Source organism: Chiloscyllium punctatum, chromosome 26 (genome assembly GCF_047496795.1).
Source record: "Chiloscyllium punctatum isolate Juve2018m chromosome 26, sChiPun1.3, whole genome shotgun sequence".
NCBI lineage: Eukaryota > Metazoa > Chordata > Chondrichthyes > Orectolobiformes > Hemiscylliidae > Chiloscyllium > Chiloscyllium punctatum.
In genome coordinates, this window is record NC_092764.1 from 289,249 (window position 1) to 308,523 (window position 19,275).

Genomic DNA, 19,275 nt, shown 5'->3' on the forward strand with positions numbered 1-19,275 from the left:
CAATACTCCCACACTGTACACAATACAGCAGAACTGTACACAATACAGCAGAACTGTACACAATACTCCAGAACTGTTCACAATACTCCAGCACTGTACACAACACTCCAGAGCTGTTACACAATACTCCAGCACTGTACACAACACTCCAGAGCTGTTACACAATACTTCAGCACTGTACACAATACGCCAGCACTGTACACAATACTCCAGAACTGTACACAATACACCAGCACTGTACACAATACTCCAGAACTGTACACAATACGCCAGCACTGTACACAATACTTCAGCACTGTACACAATGCACCAGCACTGTACACAATACTCCAGAACTGTACACAATACACCAGCACTGTACACAATACTCCAGAACTGTACACAATACTCCAGAGCTGTCAAACACACTCCAGAACTGTACACAACACTCCAGACCTGTACCCAATACTCCAGCATTGTACACAATACTCCAGAACTGTACACAATACTCCAGAACTGTACACAATACTCCAGCATTGTACACAATACTCCAGAACTGTACACAATACTCCAGAACTGTACACAATACTCCAGCATTGTACACAATACTCCAGAACTGTACACAATACTCCAGAACTGTACACAATACTCCAGAGCTGTACCCAATACTCCAGTATTGCACTCAATATTCCAGAGCTGTACACAATACTCCAGAGCTGCAGACAATACTCCAGAACAGTACACAATATGCAGGAACTGCACACAATTCTCCAGATCTGCAGACAATATTCCAGAGCTGTCCACAATGCTCCAGAACTGAACACAATTCTCCAGAACTGTACACAATACTCCAGAGCTACACACAATACTCCAGAGCTACACACAATACTCCAGAACGCTACACCATACTCCAGAGCTGTACACAATACTCCAGAAATGCACACAATACTCCAGAGCTGTACACAATGCTCCAGAACTGAACACAATTCTCCAGAACTGTACACAATATGCCAGAGCTACACACAATACTCCAGAACTGTACACAATACTCCAGAGCTGTACCCAATACTCCAGTATTGCACTCAATATTCCAGAGCTGTACACAATACTCCAGAGCTGCAGACAATACTCCAGAACAGTACACAATATGCAGGAACTGCACACAATTCTCCAGATCTGCAGACAATATTCCAGAGCTGTCCACAATGCTCCAGAACTGAACACAATTCTCCAGAACTGTACACAATACTCCAGAGCTACACACAATACTCCAGAACTGAATACAATACTCCAGAACTGTACACAATACTCCACAACTGTGCACAATCCTCCAGAATTGGATACAATACTCCAGAACTGTACACAATACTCCAGAGCTGTACACAATCCACCAGAACTGCACTCAATACTCCCGAGCCGTACACAATACTCCTGAACTGCACACACTACTCCAGAACTGTTCACAATACTCCAGAAATGCACACAATACTCCAGAGCTGTACACAATGCTCCAGAACTGAACACAATACTCCAGAACTGTTCACAATACTCCAGAACTGTTCACAATACTCCAGCATTTTACACAATACTCCAGAATTGTACACAATACTCCAGAACTGTACACAATACTCCAGAGCTGTCCACAATACTCAAGAACTGCACACAATACTCCAGAGCTGTACACAATGCTCCAGAACTGAACACAATACTCGAGAACTGTACACAATACTCCAGAGCTGCACACAATACTCCAGAACTGTACACAATACTCCAGAGCTGTACACAATACTCCAGAACTGAACACAATACTCCAGAACTGTCCACAATACTCCAGAGCTGCACACAATACTCCAAAACTATACACAACACTCCAGAGCTGTACACATTACTTCAGCACTGTACACAATACGCCAGCACTGTACACAATACACCAGCACTGTACACAATACTCCAGAACTATTCACAGTACTCCAGAACTGTACACAATACTCCACAGCTGTCAAAAACACTCCAGAACTGTACACAATACTCCAGCGCTGTACACAATACTCCAGCATTGTACACAATAATCTAGAACTGCACACACTACTCCAGCACTGTACACAACACTCCAGACCAGTACCCAATACTCCAGTATTGAACTCAATACTCCAGCACAGTACACAATACTCCAGAACTGTACACAATACTCCAGCATTGTACACAATACTCCAGAACTGTACACAATACTCCAGAACTGTACACAATACTCCAGAGCTGTACCCAATACTCCAGTATTACACTCAATACTCCAGAGCTGTACACAATACTCCAGAGCTGCAGACAATACTCCCAAGCCGTACACAATACTCCTGAACTGCACACAATACTCCAGAACTGCACACACTACTCCAGAAATGCACACAATACTCCAGAGCTGTACACAATGCTCCAGAACTGAACACAATACTCCAGAACTGTTCACATTACTCCAGATCTGTACACAATGCTCCAGAACTGTACACAATACTCCAGGGCTGTACACAAGACTCCAGAACTGCACGCAATATTCCAGAACTGATCACATTACTCCAGATCTGTACACAATACTCCAGAGCTGCACACAATACTCCCGAGCGGCACACAATACTCCAGAACTGTACACAATACTCCAGAGCTGTACACAATACTCCAGTATTGTACACAATAAACTAGAACTGCACACACTACTCCAGCACTGTACACAACACTCCAGAGCTGTACACAACACTCCAGAGCTGTACACAATACTCCAGAGCTGTACACAATACTCCAGAGCTGTCAAAAACACTCCAGAACTGTACACACTACTCCAGCACTGTACACAACACTCCAGAGCTGTACACAACACTCCAGACCTGTACCCAATACTCCAGTATTGTACTCAATACTCCAGAATTGGATACAATACTCCAGAACTGTACACAATACTCCAGAGCTGTACACAATACTCCAGTATTGTACACAATAAACTAGAACTGCACACACTACTCCAGAACTGTACACAACACTCCAGAGCTGTACACAACACTCCAGAACTGTACACAACACTCCAGACCTGTACCCAATACTCCAGTATTGTACTCAATACTCCAGAATTGTACACAATACTCCAGAACTGTACACAATACTCCAGACCTGTACCCAATACTCCAGTATTGTACTCAATACTCCAGAACTGTACACAATACTCCAGAACTGTACACAATACTCCAGCATTGTACACAATACTCCAGAACTGTACACAATACTCCAGAACTGTACACAATACTCCAGCATTGTACACAATACTCCAGAACTGTACACAATACTCCAGAACTGTACACAATACTCCAGAGCTGTACCCAATACTCCAGTATTGCACTCAATATTCCAGAGCTGTACACAATTCTCCAGATCTGCAGACAATATTCCAGAGCTGTCCAGAATGCTCCAGAACTGAACACAATTCTCCAGAACTGTACACAATACTCCAGAGCTACACACAATACTCCAGAACTGTACACAATACTCCAGAGCTACACACAATACTCCAGAGCTACACACAATACTCCAGAACGGTACACCATACTCCAGAGCTGTACACAATACTCCAGAAATGCACACAATACTCCAGACCTGTACCCAATACTCCAGTATTGAACTCAATACTCCAGCACAGTACACAATACTCCAGAACTGTACACAATACTCCAGCATTGTACACAATACTCCAGAACTGTACACAATACTCCAGAACTGTACACAATACTCCAGAGCTGTACCCAATACTCCAGTATTACACTCAATACTCCAGTGCTGTACACAATACTCCTGAACTGCACACAATACTCCAGAAGTGCACACACTACTCCAGAAATGCACACAATACTCCAGAGCTGTACACAATGCTCCAGAACTGAACACAATACTCCAGAACTGTTCACATTACTCCAGATCTGTACACAATGCTCCCGCACTGTACACAATACGCCAGCACTGTACACAATACGCCAGCACTGTACACAATACAGCAGAACTGTACACAATACTCCAGAACTGTACACAATACTCCAGAACTGTACACAATACGCCAGCACTGTACACAATACAGCAGAACTGTACACAATACTCCAGAGCGGTACACAATACTCCAGAACTGTACACAATACTCCAGAACTGCACACAATACTCCCGCACTGTACACAATACTCCAGAGCGGTACACAATACGCCAGCACTGTACACAATACAGCAGAACTGTACACAATACTCCAGAACTGTACACAATACTCCCGCACTGTACACAATACACCAGCACTGTACACAATACTCCAGAACTGTACACAATACTCCAGAACTGTTCACAATACTTCAGCACTGTACACAATACGCCAGCACTGTACACAATACACCAGCACTGTACACAATACTCCAGAACTGTACACAATACTCCAGAGCTGTCAAAAACACTCCAGAACTGTACACAACACTCCAGACCTGTACCCAATACTCCAGTATTGTACACAATACTCCAGAACTGTACACAATACTCCAGAACTGTACACAATACTCCAGAACTGTACACAATACTCCAGAACTGTACACAATACTCCAGTATTGTACTCAATACTCCAGCATTGTACACAATACTCCAGAACTGTACACAATACTCCAGAACTGTACACAATACTCCAGCATTGTACACAATACTCCAGAACTGTACACAATACTCCAGAACTGTACACAATACTCCAGCATTGTACACAATACTCCAGAACTGTACACAATACTCCAGAACTGTACACAATACTCCAGAGCTGTACCCAATACTCCAGTATTGCACTCAATATTCCAGAGCTGTACACAATTCTCCAGATCTGCAGACAATATTCCAGAGCTGTCCAGAATGCTCCAGAACTGAACACAATTCTCCAGAACTGTACACAATACTCCAGAGCTACACACAATACTCCAGAACTGTACACAATACTCCAGAGCTACACACAATACTCCAGAGCTACACACAATACTCCAGAACGGTACACCATACTCCAGAAATGCACACAATACTCCAGAGCTGTACACAATGCTCCAGAACTGAACACAATTCTCCAGAACTGTACACAATATGCCAGAGCTACACACAATACTCCAGAACTGTACACAATACTCCAGAGCCGTACACAATGCTCCAGAACTGAATACAATACTCCAGAACTGTACACAATACTCCACAACTGCGCACAATCCTCCAGAATTGGATACAATACTCCAGAACTGTACACAATCCTCCAGAACTGCACTCAACACTCCCGAGCCGTACACAATACTCCTGAACTGCACACACTACTCCAGAACTGTTCACAATACTCCAGAAATGCACACAATACTCCAGAGCTGTACACAATGCTCCAGAACTGAACACAATACTCCAGCATTTTACACAATACTCCACAACTGCGCACAATCCTCCAGAATTGGATACAATACTCCAGAGCTGTCCACAATACTCCAGAGCTGTACACAATGCTCCAGAACTGAACACAATACTCCAGAACTGTACACAATACTCCAGAGCTGCACACAATACTCCAGAACTGTACACAATACTCCAGAGCTGTACACAATGCTCCAGAACTGAACACAATACTCCAGAACTGTCCACAATACTCCAGAGCTGCACACAATACTCCAAAACCATACACAACACTCCAGAGCTGTACACATTACTTCAGCACTGTACACAATACGCCAGCACTGTACACAATACACCAGCACTGTACACAATACTCCAGAACTGTTCACAATACTCCAGAACTGTACACAATACTCCACAGCTGTCAAAAACACTCCAGAACTGTACACAATACTCCAGCGCTGTACACAATACTCCAGCATTGTACACAATAATCTAGAACTGCACACACTACTCCAGCACTGTACACAACACTCCAGACCTGTACCCAATTCTCCAGTATTGAACTCAATACTCCAGCACAGTACACAATACTCCAGAACTGTACACAATACTCCATCATTGTACACAATACTCCAGAACTGTACACAATACTCCAGAACTGTACACAATACTCCAGAGGTGTACCCAATACTCCAGTATTACACTCAATACTCCAGAGCCGTACACAATACTCCTGAACTGCACACAATACTCCAGGACTGCACACACGACTCCAGAAATGGACATAATACTCCAGAACTGCACACAATACTCCAGAACTGCACACAATACTCCAGAACTGTTCACAATACTCCAGAACTGCACACACGACTCCAGAAATGCACATAATACTACAGAACTGCACACAATACTCCAGAACTGCACACAATACTCCAGAACTGTTCACAATACTCCAGAACTGCACACACTACTCCAGAGCTGTACCCAATACTCCAGTATTACACTCAATACTCCAGAGCCGTACACAATACTCCTGAACTGCACACAATACTCCAGAACTGCACACACGACTCCAGAACTGCACACAATACTCCAGAACTGCACACAATACTCCAGAACTGCACACAATACTCCAGCATTGTACACAATAATCTAGAACTGCACACACTACTCCAGCACTGTACACAACACTCCAGACCTGTACCCAATACTCCAGTATTGAACTCAATACTCCAGCACAGTACACAATACTCCAGAACTGTACACAATACTCCAGCATTGTACACAATACTCCAGAACTGTACACAATACTCCAGAACTGTACACAATACTCCAGAGCTGTACCCAATACTCCAGTATTACACTCAATACTCCAGAGCTGTACACAATACTCCAGAGCTGCAGACAATACTCCCAAGCCGTACACAATACTCCTGAACTGCACACAATACTCCAGAACTGCACACACTACTCCAGAAATGCACACAATACTCCAGAGCTGTACACAATGCTCCAGAACTGAACACAATACTCCAGAACTGTTCACATTACTCCAGATCTGTACACAATGCTCCAGAACTGTACACAATACTCCAGGGCTGTACACAAGACTCCAGACCTGCACGCAATATTCCAGAACTGTTCACATTACTCCAGATCTGTACACAATGCTCCAGAACTGTACACAACACTCCAGCACTGTACACAATACTCCAGAGCTGTACACAATACTCCCGAGTGGCACACAATACTCCAGAACTGTACACAATACTCCAGAGCTGTACACAATACTCCAGTATTGTACACAATAAGCTAGAACTGCACACACTACTCCAGCACTGTACACACTACTCCAGCACTGTACACAACACTCCAGACCTGTACCCAATACTCCAGTATTGAACTCAATACTCCAGCACAGTACACAATACTCCAGAACTGTACACAATACTCCAGAACTGTACACAATACTCCAGACCTGTACCCAATACTCCAGCATTGTACACAATACTCCAGAACTGTACACAATGCTCCAGAACTGAACGCAATACTCCAGAACTGTTTACAATACTCCAGAACTGTTCACAATACTCCAGCACTGTACACAATACTCCACAACTGCGCACAATCCTCCAGAATTGGATACAATACTCCAGAGCTGTCCACAATACTCCAGAACTGCACACAATACTCCAGAGCTGTACACAATACTCCAGAACTGAACACAATACTCCAGAGCTGCACACAATACTCCAGAACTGTATACAATACTCCAGAGCCGTACACAATATTCTAGAACTGTATACAATACTCGAGCACTGTACACAACACTCCAGAGCTGTACACAATACTCCCGCACTGTACACAATACGCCAGCACTGTACACAATACAGCAGAACTGTACACAATACTCCAGAACTGTTCACAATACTCCAGCACTGTACACAACACTCCAGAGCTGTTACACAATACTCCCGCACTGTACACAATACGCCAGCACTGTACACAATACAGCAGAACTGTACACAATACTCCAGAACTGTACACAATACTCCAGAACTGTACACAATACGCCAGCACTGTACACAATACAGCAGAACTGTACACAATACTCCAGAACTGTACACAATACTCCAGCACTGTACACAACACTCCAGAGCTGTACACAATACTTCAGCACTGTACACAATACGCCAGCACTGTACACAATACACCAGCACTGTACACAATACTCCAGAACTGTACACAACACTCCAGACCTGTACCAAATACTCCAGTATTGTACACAATACTCCAGAACTGTACACAATACTCCAGAACTGTACACAATACTCCAGCATTGTACACAATACTCCAGAACTGTACACAATACTCCAGAACTGTACACAATACTCCAGCATTGTACACAATACTCCAGCACTGTACACAATACTCCAGAACTGTACACAATACTCCAGCATTGTACACAATACTCCAGAATTGTACACAATACTCCAGAACTGTACACAATACTCCAGAGCTGTACCCAATACTCCAGTATTGCACTCAATATTCCAGAGCTGCACACAATACTCCAGAGCTGCAGACAATACTCCAGAACAGTACACAATATGCAGGAACTGCACACAATTCTCCAGATCTGCAGACAATATTCCAGAGCTGTCCACAATGCTCCAGAACTGAACACAATTCTCCAGAACTGTACACAATACTCCAGAGCTACACACAATACTCCAGAACTGTACACAATACTCCAGAACTGTACACAATACTCCAGAACGGTACATCATACTCCAGAACTGTACACAATACTCCACAACTGCGCACAATCCTCCAGAATTGGATACAATACTCCAGAACTGTACACAATACTCCAGAGCTGTACACAATCCTCCAGAACTGCACTCAATACTCCCGAGCCGTACACAATACTCCTGAATTGCACACACTACTCCAGAACTGTTCACAATACTCCAGAAATGCACACAATACTCCAGAGCTGTACACAATGCTCCAGAACTGAACACAATACTCCAGAACTGTTCACAATACTCCAGAACTGTTCACAATACTCCAGCACTGTACACAATACTCCACAACTGTGCACAATCCTCCAGAATTGGATACAATACTCCAGAGCTGTCCACAATACTCAAGAACTGCACACAATACTCCAGAGCTGTACACAATGCTCCAGAACTGAACACAATACTCCAGAACTGTACACAATACTCCAGAGCTGCACACAATACTCCAGAACTGTACACAATACTCCAGAGCTGTACACAATACTCCAGAACTGTTCACAATACTCCAGCACTGTACACAATACTCCACAACTGTGCACAATCCTCCAGAATTGGATACAATACTCCAGAGCTGTCCACAATACTCAAGAACTGCACACAATACTCCAGAGCTGTACACAATGCTCCAGAACTGAACACAATACTCCAGAACTGTACACAATACTCCAGAGCTGCACACAATACTCCAGAGCTGCACACAATACTCCAGAACTGTACACAATACTCCAGAGCTGTACACAATACTCCAGAACTGAACACAATACTCCAGAACTGTTTACAATACTCCAGAACTGTTCACAATACTCCAGCACTGTACACAATGCTCCACAACTGCGCACAATCCTCCAGAATTGGATACAATACTCCAGAGCTGTCCACAATACTCCAGAACTGTACACAACACTCCAGAGCTGTACACAATACTTCAGCACTGTACACAATACGCCAGCACTGTACACAATACACCAGCACTGTACACAATACTCCAGAACTGTACACAATACTCCAGAGCTGTCAAAAACACTCCAGAACTGTACACAACACTCCAGACCTGTACCCAATACTCCAGTATTGTACTCAATACTCCAGCATTGTACACAATACTCCAGAACTGTACACAATACTCCAGAACTGTACACAATACTCCAGCATTGTACACAATACTCCAGAACTGTACACAATACTCCAGAACTGTACACAATACTCCAGCATTGTACACAATACTCCAGAACTGTACACAATACTCCAGAACTGTGCACAATACTCCAGAGCTGTACCCAATACTCCAGTATTGCAGCTCTGGAGTATTGTGTACAGTTCTGGAGAATTGTGTTCAGTTCTGGAGCATTGTGGACAGCTCTGGAATATTGTCTGCAGATCTGGAGAATTGTGTGCAGTTCCTGCATATTGTGTACTGTTCTGGAGTATTGTCTGCAGCTCTGGAGTATTGTGTACAGCTCTGGAATATTGTATTCAGTTCTGGAGCATTGTGTACAGTTCTGGAGTATTGTGTACAATGCTGGAGTATTGTGTACAGTTCTGGAGTATTGTGTACAGTTCTGGAGTATTGTGTACAATGCTGGAGTATTGTGTACAGTTCTGGAGTATTGTGTACAGTTCTGGAGTATTGTGTACAATGCTGGAGTATTGTGTACAGTTCTGGAGTGTTGTGTACAGTTCTGGAGTATTGTGTACAGCTCTGGAGTGTTGTGTACAATTCTGGAGTATTGAGTACAATGCTGGAGTATTGTGTACAGTTCTGGAGTGTTGTGTACAGTTCTGGAGTATTGGGTACAGGTCTGGAGTGTTGTGTACAGTTCTGGAGTGTTTTTGACAGCTCTGGAGTATTGTGTACAGTTCTGGAGTATTGTGTACAGTGCTGGTGTATTGTGTACAGTGCTGGCGTATTGTGTACAGTGCTGAAGTATTGTGTACAGCTCTGGAGTGTTGTGTACAGTGCTGGAGTATTGTGTACAGTTCTGGAGTATTGTGTACAGTTCTGCTGTATTGTGTACAGTGCGGGAGTATTGTGTAACAGCTCTGGAGTGTTGTGTACAGTGCTCGAGTATTGTGAACAGTTCTGGAGTATTGTGTACAGTTCTGCTGTATTGTGTACAGTTCTGCTGTATTGTGTACAGTTCTGCTGTATTGTGTACAGTGCGGGAGTATTGTGTACAGCTCTGGAGTGTTGTGTACAGTGTTCGAGTATTGTATACAGTTCTAGAATATTGTGTACCGCTCTGGAGTATTGTGTACAGTTCTGGAGTATTGTGTGCAGCTCTGGAGTATTGTGTACAGTTCTGGAGTATTGTGTTCAGTTCTGGAGCATTGTGTACAGCTCTGGAGTATTGTGTGCAGTTCTGGAGTATTGTGGACAGCTCTGGAGTATTGTATCCAATTCTGGAGGATTGTGCGCAGTTGTGGAGTATTGTGTACAGTGCTGGAGTATTGTGAACAGTTCTGGAGTATTGTAAACAGTTCTGGAGTATTGTGTTCAGTTCTGGAGCATTGTGTACAGTTCTGGAGTATTGTGTAAAATGCTGGAGTATTGGGTACAGGTCTGGAGTATTGTGTACAGTTCTGGAGTATTGTGTACAGTTCTGGAGTATTGTGTACTGTGCTGGAGTATTGAGTTCAATACTGGAGTATTGGGTACAGGTCTGGAGTGTTGTGTACAGTGCTGGAGTAGTGTGTACAGTTCTGGAGCGTTTTTGACAGCTCTGGAGTATTGTGTACAGCTCTGGAGTGTTGTGTACAGCTCTGGAGTGTTGTGTACAGTGCTGGAGTAGTGTGTGCAGTTCTAGTTTATTGTGTACAATACTGGAGTATTGTGTACAGCTCTGGAGTATTGTGTACAGTTCTGGAGTATTGTGTGCCGCTCGGGAGTATTGTGTACAGCTCTGGAGTATTGTGTACTGTGCTGGAGTGTTGTGTACAGTTCTGGAGCATTGTGTACAGATCTGGAGTAATGTGAACAGTTCTGGAATATTGCGTGCAGTTCTGGAGTCTTGTGTACAGCCCTGGAGTATTGTGTACAGTTCTGGAGCATTGTGTACAGATCTGGAGTAATGTGAACAGTTCTGGAGTATTGTGTTCAGTTCTGGAGCATTGTGTACAGCTCTGGAGTATTGTGTGCATTTCTGGAGTAGTGTGTGCAGTTCTGGAGTATTGTGTGCAGTTCAGGAGTATTGTGTACGGCTTGGGAGTATTGTCTGCAGCTCTGGAGTATTGTGTACAGCTCTGGAGTATTGAGTGTAATACTGGAGTATTGGGTACAGCTCTGGAGTATTGTGTACAGTTCTGGAGTATTGTGTACAGTTCTGGAGTATTGTGTACAATGCTGGAGTATTGTGTACAGTTCTGGAGTATTGTGTACTGTGCTGGAGTATTGAGTTCAATACTGGAGTATTGGGTACAGGTCTGGAGTGTTGTGTACAGTGCTGGAGTAGTGTGTGCAGTTCTAGATTATTGTGTACAATGCTGGAGTATTGTGTGCAGTTCTGGAGTATTGTGTGCAGTTCTGGAGTATTGTGTGCAGTTCTGGAGTCGTGTGTGCAGTTCTGTAGTATTGTGTGCAGTTCAGGAGTATTGTGTACGGCTCTGGAGTATTGAGTGTACTACTGGAGTATTGGGTACAGCTCTGGAGTAGTGTGTGCAGTTCTGGAGTATTGTGAACAGTTCTGGAGTATTGTGTGCAGTTCTGGAGTATTGTGTGCAGTTCTGGAGTATTATGTGCATTTCTGGAGTCGTGTGTGCCGTTCTGGAGTATTGTGAACAGTTCTGGAGTATTGTGTGCAGTTCTGGAGTATTGTGTGCAGTTCTGGAGTATTATGTGCATTTCTGGAGTCGTGTGTGCAGTCCTGGAGTATTGTGTGCAGTTCAGGAGTATTGTGTACGGCTCTGGAGTATTGAGTGTAATACTGGAGTATTGGGTACAGCTCTGGAGTATTGTGTACAGTTCTGGAGTATTGTGTACAGTTCTGGAGTATTGTGTACAATGATGGAGTATTGTGTACAGTTCTGGAGTATTGTGTACTGTGCTGGAGTATTGAGTTGAATACTGGAGTATTGGGTACAGGTCTGGAGTGTTGTGTACAGTGCTGGAGTAGTGTGTGCAGTTCTAGATTATTGTGTACAATGCTGTAGTATTGTGTACAGCGCTGGAGTATTGTGTACAGTTCTGGAGTGTTTTTGACAGCTGTGGAGTATTGTGTACAGTTCTGGAGTACTGTGAACAGTTCTGGAGTATGGTGTACAGTGCTGGTGTATTGTGTACAGTGCTGGCGTATTGTGTACAGTGCTGAAGTAATGTGTACAGCTCTGGAGTGTTGTGTATGGTTTTGGAGTATTGTGTGCAGCTCTGGAGTATTGTGGACAGTTCTGGAGTATTGTGTTCAGTTCTGGAGCATTGTGTACAGCTCTGGAGTATTGTGTACAGTTCTGGAGTATTGTGTGCAGCTCTGGAGTATTGTGTACAGTTCTGGAGTATTGTGTTCAGTTCTGGAGCATTGTGTACAGCTCTGGAGTATTGTGGACAGCTCTGGAGTATTGTATCCAATTCTGGAGGATTGTGCGCAGTTGTGGAGTATTGTGTACAGTGCTGGAGTATTGTGAACAGTTCTGGAGTATTGTGAACAGTTCTGGAGTATTGTGTTCAGTTCTGGAGCATTGTGTACAGCTCTGGAGTATTGTGTGCATTTCTGGAGTATTGTGAACAGTTCTGGAGTAGTGTGTGCAGTTCAGGAGTATTGTGTACGGCTCGGGAGTATTGAGTGCAGTTCTGGAGGATTGTGTACAGCTCTGGAGTATTGTGTACAGTTCTGGAGTATTGTATCCAATTCTGGAGGATTGAGCGCAGTTGTGGAGTATTGTGTACAGTTCTGGAGTATTGTATTCAGTTCTGGAGCATTGTGTACGGCTCTGGAGTATTGTGTACAGTTCTGGAGTATTGTGTGTAGCTCTGGCATATTGTGTACAGTTCTGGAGAATTGTGTTCAGTTCTGGAGCATTGTGTACAGCTCTGGAGTATTGTGTGCATTTCTGGAGTATTGTGTACAGCTCTGGAGTATGGTGTACCGTTCTGGAGTATTGTGTGTAGCTCTGGAGTATTGTGTGTAGCTCTGGAGTATTGTGTACAGTTCTGGAGTATTGTGTGTAGCTCTGGAGTATTGTGTACAGTTCTGGAGAATTGTGTTCAGTTCTGGAGCATTGTGGACAGCTCTGGAATATTGTCTGCAGATCTGGAGAATTGTGTGCAGTTCCTGCATATTGTGTACTGTTCTGGAGTATTGTCTGCAGCTCTGGAGTATTGTGTACAGCTCTGGAATATTGAGTGCAATACTGGAGTATTGGGTACAGCTCTGGAGTATTGTGTACAGTTCTGGAGTATTGTGTACAGTTCTGGAGTATTGTGTACAGCTCTGGAGTATTGTGTACAGTTCTGGAGTATTGTGTACAGTTCTGGAGTATTGTGTACAGTTCTGGAGTATTGTGTACAGTTCTGGAGTATTGTGTACAATGCTGGAGTATTGTGTACAGTTCTGGAGTATTGTGTACAGTTCTGGAGTATTGTGTACAATTCTGGAGTATTGAGTACAATACTGGAGTATTGGGTACAGGTCTGGAGTGTTGTGTACAGTTCTGGAGTGTTTTTGACAGCTCTGGAGTATTGTGTACAGTTCTGGAGTATTGTGTACAGTGCTGGTGTATTGTGTACAGTGCTGGCGTATTGTGTACAGTGCTGAATTATTGTGTACAGCTCTGGAGTGTTGTGTACAGTGCTGGAGTATTGTGTACAGTTCTGGAGTATTGTGTACAGTTCTGCTGTATTGTGTACAGTGCGGGAGTATTGTGTAACAGCTCTGGAGTGTTGTGTACAGTGCTCGAGTATTGTGAACAGTTCTGGAGTATTGTGTACAGTTCTGCTGTATTGTGTACAGTTCTGCTGTATTGTGTACAGTGCGGGAGTATTGTGTACAGCTCTGGAGTGTTGTGTACAGTGCTCGAGTATTGTATACAGTTCTAGAATATTGTGTACCGCTCTGGAGAATTGTGTACAGTTCTGGAGTATTGTGTGCAGCTCTGGAGTATTGTGTACAGTTCTGGAGTATTGTGTTCAGTTCTGGAGCATTGTGTACAGCTCTGGAGTATTGTGTGCAGTTCTGGAGTATTGTGGACAGCTCTGGAGTATTGTATCCAATTCTGGAGGATTGTGCGCAGTTGTGGAGTATTGTGTACAGTGCTGGAGTATTGTGAACAGTTCTGGAGTATTGTAAACAGTTCTGGAGTATTGTGTTCAGTTCTGGAGCATTGTGTACAGTTCTGGAGTATTGTGTAAAATGCTGGAGTATTGGGTACAGGTCTGGAGTATTGTGTACAGTTCTGGAGTATTGTGTACAGTTCTGGAGTATTGTGTACAGTTCTGGAGTGTTTTTGACAGCTCTGGAGTATTGTGTACAGTTCTGGAGTATTGTGTTCAGTTCTGGAGCATTGTGTACAGCTCTGGAGTATTGTGTACAGTTCTGGAGTATTGTGTGCAGCTCTGGAGTATTGTGTACAGTTCTGGAGTATTGTGTTCAGTTCTGGAGCATTGTGTACAGCTCTGGAGTATTGTGGACAGCTCTGGAGTATTGTATCCAATTCTGGAGGATTGTGCGCAGTTGTGGAGTATTGTGTACAGTGCTGGAGTATTGTGAACAGTTCTGGAGTATTGTGAACAGTTCTGGAGTATTGTGTTCAGTTCTGGAGCATTGTGTACAGCTCTGGAGTATTGTGTGCATTTCTGGAGTATTGTGAACAGTTCTGGAGTAGTGTGTGCAGTTCAGGAGTATTGTGTACGGCTCGGGAGTATTGAGTGCAGTTCTGGAGGATTGTGTACAGCTCTGGAGTATTGTGTACAGTTCTGGAGTATTGTATCCAATTCTGGAGGATTGTGCGCAGTTGTGGAGTATTGTGTACAGTTCTGGAGTATTGTATTCAGTTCTGGAGCATTGTGTACAGCTCTGGAGTATTGTGTACAGTTCTGGAGTATTGTGTGTAGCTCTGGCATATTGTGTACAGTTCTGGAGAGTTGTGTTCAGTTCTGGAGCATTGTGTACAGCTCTGGAGTATTGTGTGCATTTCTGGAGTATTGTGTACAGCTCTGGAGTATGGTGTACCGTTCTGGAGTATTGTGTGTAGCTCTGGAGTATTGTGTGTAGCTCTGGAGTATTGTGTACAGTTCTGGAGAATTGTGTTCAGTTCTGGAGCATTGTGGACAGCTCTGGAATATTGTCTGCAGATCTGGAGTATTGTGTGTAGCTCTGGCATATTGTGTACAGTTCTGGAGAGTTGTGTTCAGTTCTGGAGCATTGTGTACAGCTCTGGAGTATTGTGTGCATTTCTGGAGTATTGTGTACAGCTCTGGAGTATGGTGTACCGTTCTGGAGTATTGTGTGTAGCTCTGGAGTATTGTGTGTAGCTCTGGAGTATTGTGTACAGTTCTGGAGAATTGTGTTCAGTTCTGGAGCATTGTGGACAGCTCTGGAATATTGTCTGCAGATCTGGAGAATTGTGTGCAGTTCCTGCATATTGTGTACTGTTCTGGAGTATTGTCTGCAGCTCTGGAGTATTGTGTACAGCTCTGGAATATTGACTGCAATACTGGAGTATTGGGTACAGCTCTGGAGTATTGTGTACAGTTCTGGAGTACTGTGTACAGCTCTGGAGTATTGTGTACAGTTCTGGAGTATTGTGTACAATGCTGGAGTATTGTGTACAGTTCTGGAGTATTGTGTACAGTTCTGGAGTATTGTGTACTGTGCTGGAGTATTGAGTTCAATACTGGAGTATTGGGTACAGGTCTGGAGTGTTGTGTACAGTGCTGGAGTAGTGTGTACAGTTCTGGAGCGTTTTTGACAGCTCTGGAGTATTGTGTACAGCTCTGGAGTGTTGTGTACAGCTCTGGAGTGTTGTGTACAGTGCTGGAGTAGTGTGTGCAGTTCTAGTTTATTGTGTACAATACTGGAGTATTGTGTACAGCTCTGGAGTATTGTGTACAGTTCTGGAGTATTGTGTGCCGCTCGGGAGTATTGTGTACAGCTCTGGAGTATTGTGTACTGTGCTGGAGTGTTGTGTACAGTTCTGGAGCATTGTGTACAGATCTGGAGTAATGTGAACAGTTCTGGAATATTGCGTGCAGTTCTGGAGTCTTGTGTACAGCCCTGGAGTATTGTGTACAGTTCTGGAGCATTGTGTACAGATCTGGAGTAATGTGAACAGTTCTGGAGTATTGTGTTCAGTTCTGGAGCATTGTGTACAGCTCTGGAGTATTGTGTGCATTTCTGGAGTAGTGTGTGCAGTTCTGGAGTATTGTGTGCAGTTCAGGAGTATTGTGTACGGCTTGGGAGTATTGTCTGCAGCTCTGGAGTATTGTGTACAGCTCTGGAGTATTGAGTGTAATACTGGAGTATTGGGTACAGCTCTGGAGTATTGTGTACAGTTCTGGAGTATTGTGTACAGTTCTGGAGTATTGTGTACAATGCTGGAGTATTGTGTACAGTTCTGGAGTATTGTGTACTGTGCTGGAGTATTGAGTTCAATACTGGAGTATTGGGTACAGGTCTGGAGTGTTGTGTACAGTGCTGGAGTAGTGTGTGCAGTTCTAGATTATTGTGTACAATGCTGGAGTATTGTGTGCAGTTCTGGAGTATTGTGTGCAGTTCTGGAGTATTGTGTGCAGTTCTGGAGTCGTGTGTGCAGTTCTGTAGTATTGTGTGCAGTTCAGGAGTATTGTGTACGGCTCTGGAGTATTGAGTGTAATACTGGAGTATTGGGTACAGCTCTGGAGTAGTGTGTGCAGTTCTGGAGTATTGTGAACAGTTCTGGAGTATTGTGTGCAGTTCTGGAGTATTGTGTGCAGTTCTGGAGTATTATGTGCATTTCTGGAGTCGTGTGTGCCGTTCTGGAGTATTGTGAACAGTTCTGGAGTATTGTGTGCAGTTCTGGAGTATTGTGTGCAGTTCTGGAGTATTATGTGCATTTCTGGAGTCGTGTGTGCAGTCCTGGAGTATTGTGTGCAGTTCAGGAGTATTGTGTACGGCTCTGGAGTATTGAGTGTAATACTGGAGTATTGGGTACAGCTCTGGAGTATTGTGTACAGTTCTGGAGTATTGTGTACAGTTCTGGAGTATTGTGTACAATGATGGAGTATTGTGTACAGTTCTGGAGTATTGTGTACTGTGCTGGAGTATTGAGTTGAATACTGGAGTATTGGGTACAGGTCTGGAGTGTTGTGTACAGTGCTGGAGTAGTGTGTGCAGTTCTAGATTATTGTGTACAATGCTGTAGTATTGTGTACAGCGCTGGAGTATTGTGTACAGTTCTGGAGTGTTTTTGACAGCTGTGGAGTATTGTGTACAGTTCTGGAGTACTGTGAACAGTTCTGGAGTATGGTGTACAGTGCTGGTGTATTGTGTACAGTGCTGGCGTATTGTGTACAGTGCTGAAGTAATGTGTACAGCTCTGGAGTGTTGTGTATGGTTTTGGAGTATTGTGTGCAGCTCTGGAGTATTGTGGACAGTTCTGGAGTATTGTGTTCAGTTCTGGAGCATTGTGTACAGCTCTGGAGTATTGTGTACAGTTCTGGAGTATTGTGTGCAGCTCTGGAGTATTGTGTACAGTTCTGGAGTATTGTGTTCAGTTCTGGAGCATTGTGTACAGCTCTGGAGTATTGTGGACAGCTCTGGAGTATTGTATCCAATTCTGGAGGATTGTGCGCAGTTGTGGAGTATTGTGTACAGTGCTGGAGTATTGTGAACAGTTCTGGAGTATTGTGAACAGTTCTGGAGTATTGTGTTCAGTTCTGGAGCATTGTGTACAGCTCTGGAGTATTGTGTGCATTTCTGGAGTATTGTGAACAGTTCTGGAGTAGTGTGTGCAGTTCAGGAGTATTGTGTACGGCTCGGGAGTATTGAGTGCAGTTCTGGAGGATTGTGTACAGCTCTGGAGTATTGTGTACAGTTCTGGAGTATTGTATCCAATTCTGGAGGATTGAGCGCAGTTGTGGAGTATTGTGTACAGTTCTGGAGTATTGTATTCAGTTCTGGAGCATTGTGTACGGCTCTGGAGTATTGTGTACAGTTCTGGAGTATTGTGTGTAGCTCTGGCATATTGTGTACAGTTCTGGAGAATTGTGTTCAGTTCTGGAGCATTGTGTACAGCTCTGGAGTATTGTGTGCATTTCTGGAGTATTGTGTACAGCTCTGGAGTATGGTGTACCGTTCTGGAGTATTGTGTGTAGCTCTGGAGTATTGTGTGTAGCTCTGGAGTATTGTGTACAGTTCTGGAGTATTGTGTGTAGCTCTGGAGTATTGTGTACAGTTCTGGAGAATTGTGTTCAGTTCTGGAGCATTGTGGACAGTTCTGGAATATTGTCTGCAGATCTGGAGAATTGTGTGCAGTTCCTGCATATTGTGTACTGTTCTGGAGTATTGTCTGCAGCTCTGGAGTATTGTGTACAGCTCTGGAATATTGAGTGCAATACTGGAGTATTGGGTACAGCTCTGGAGTATTGTGTACAGTTCTGGAGTAT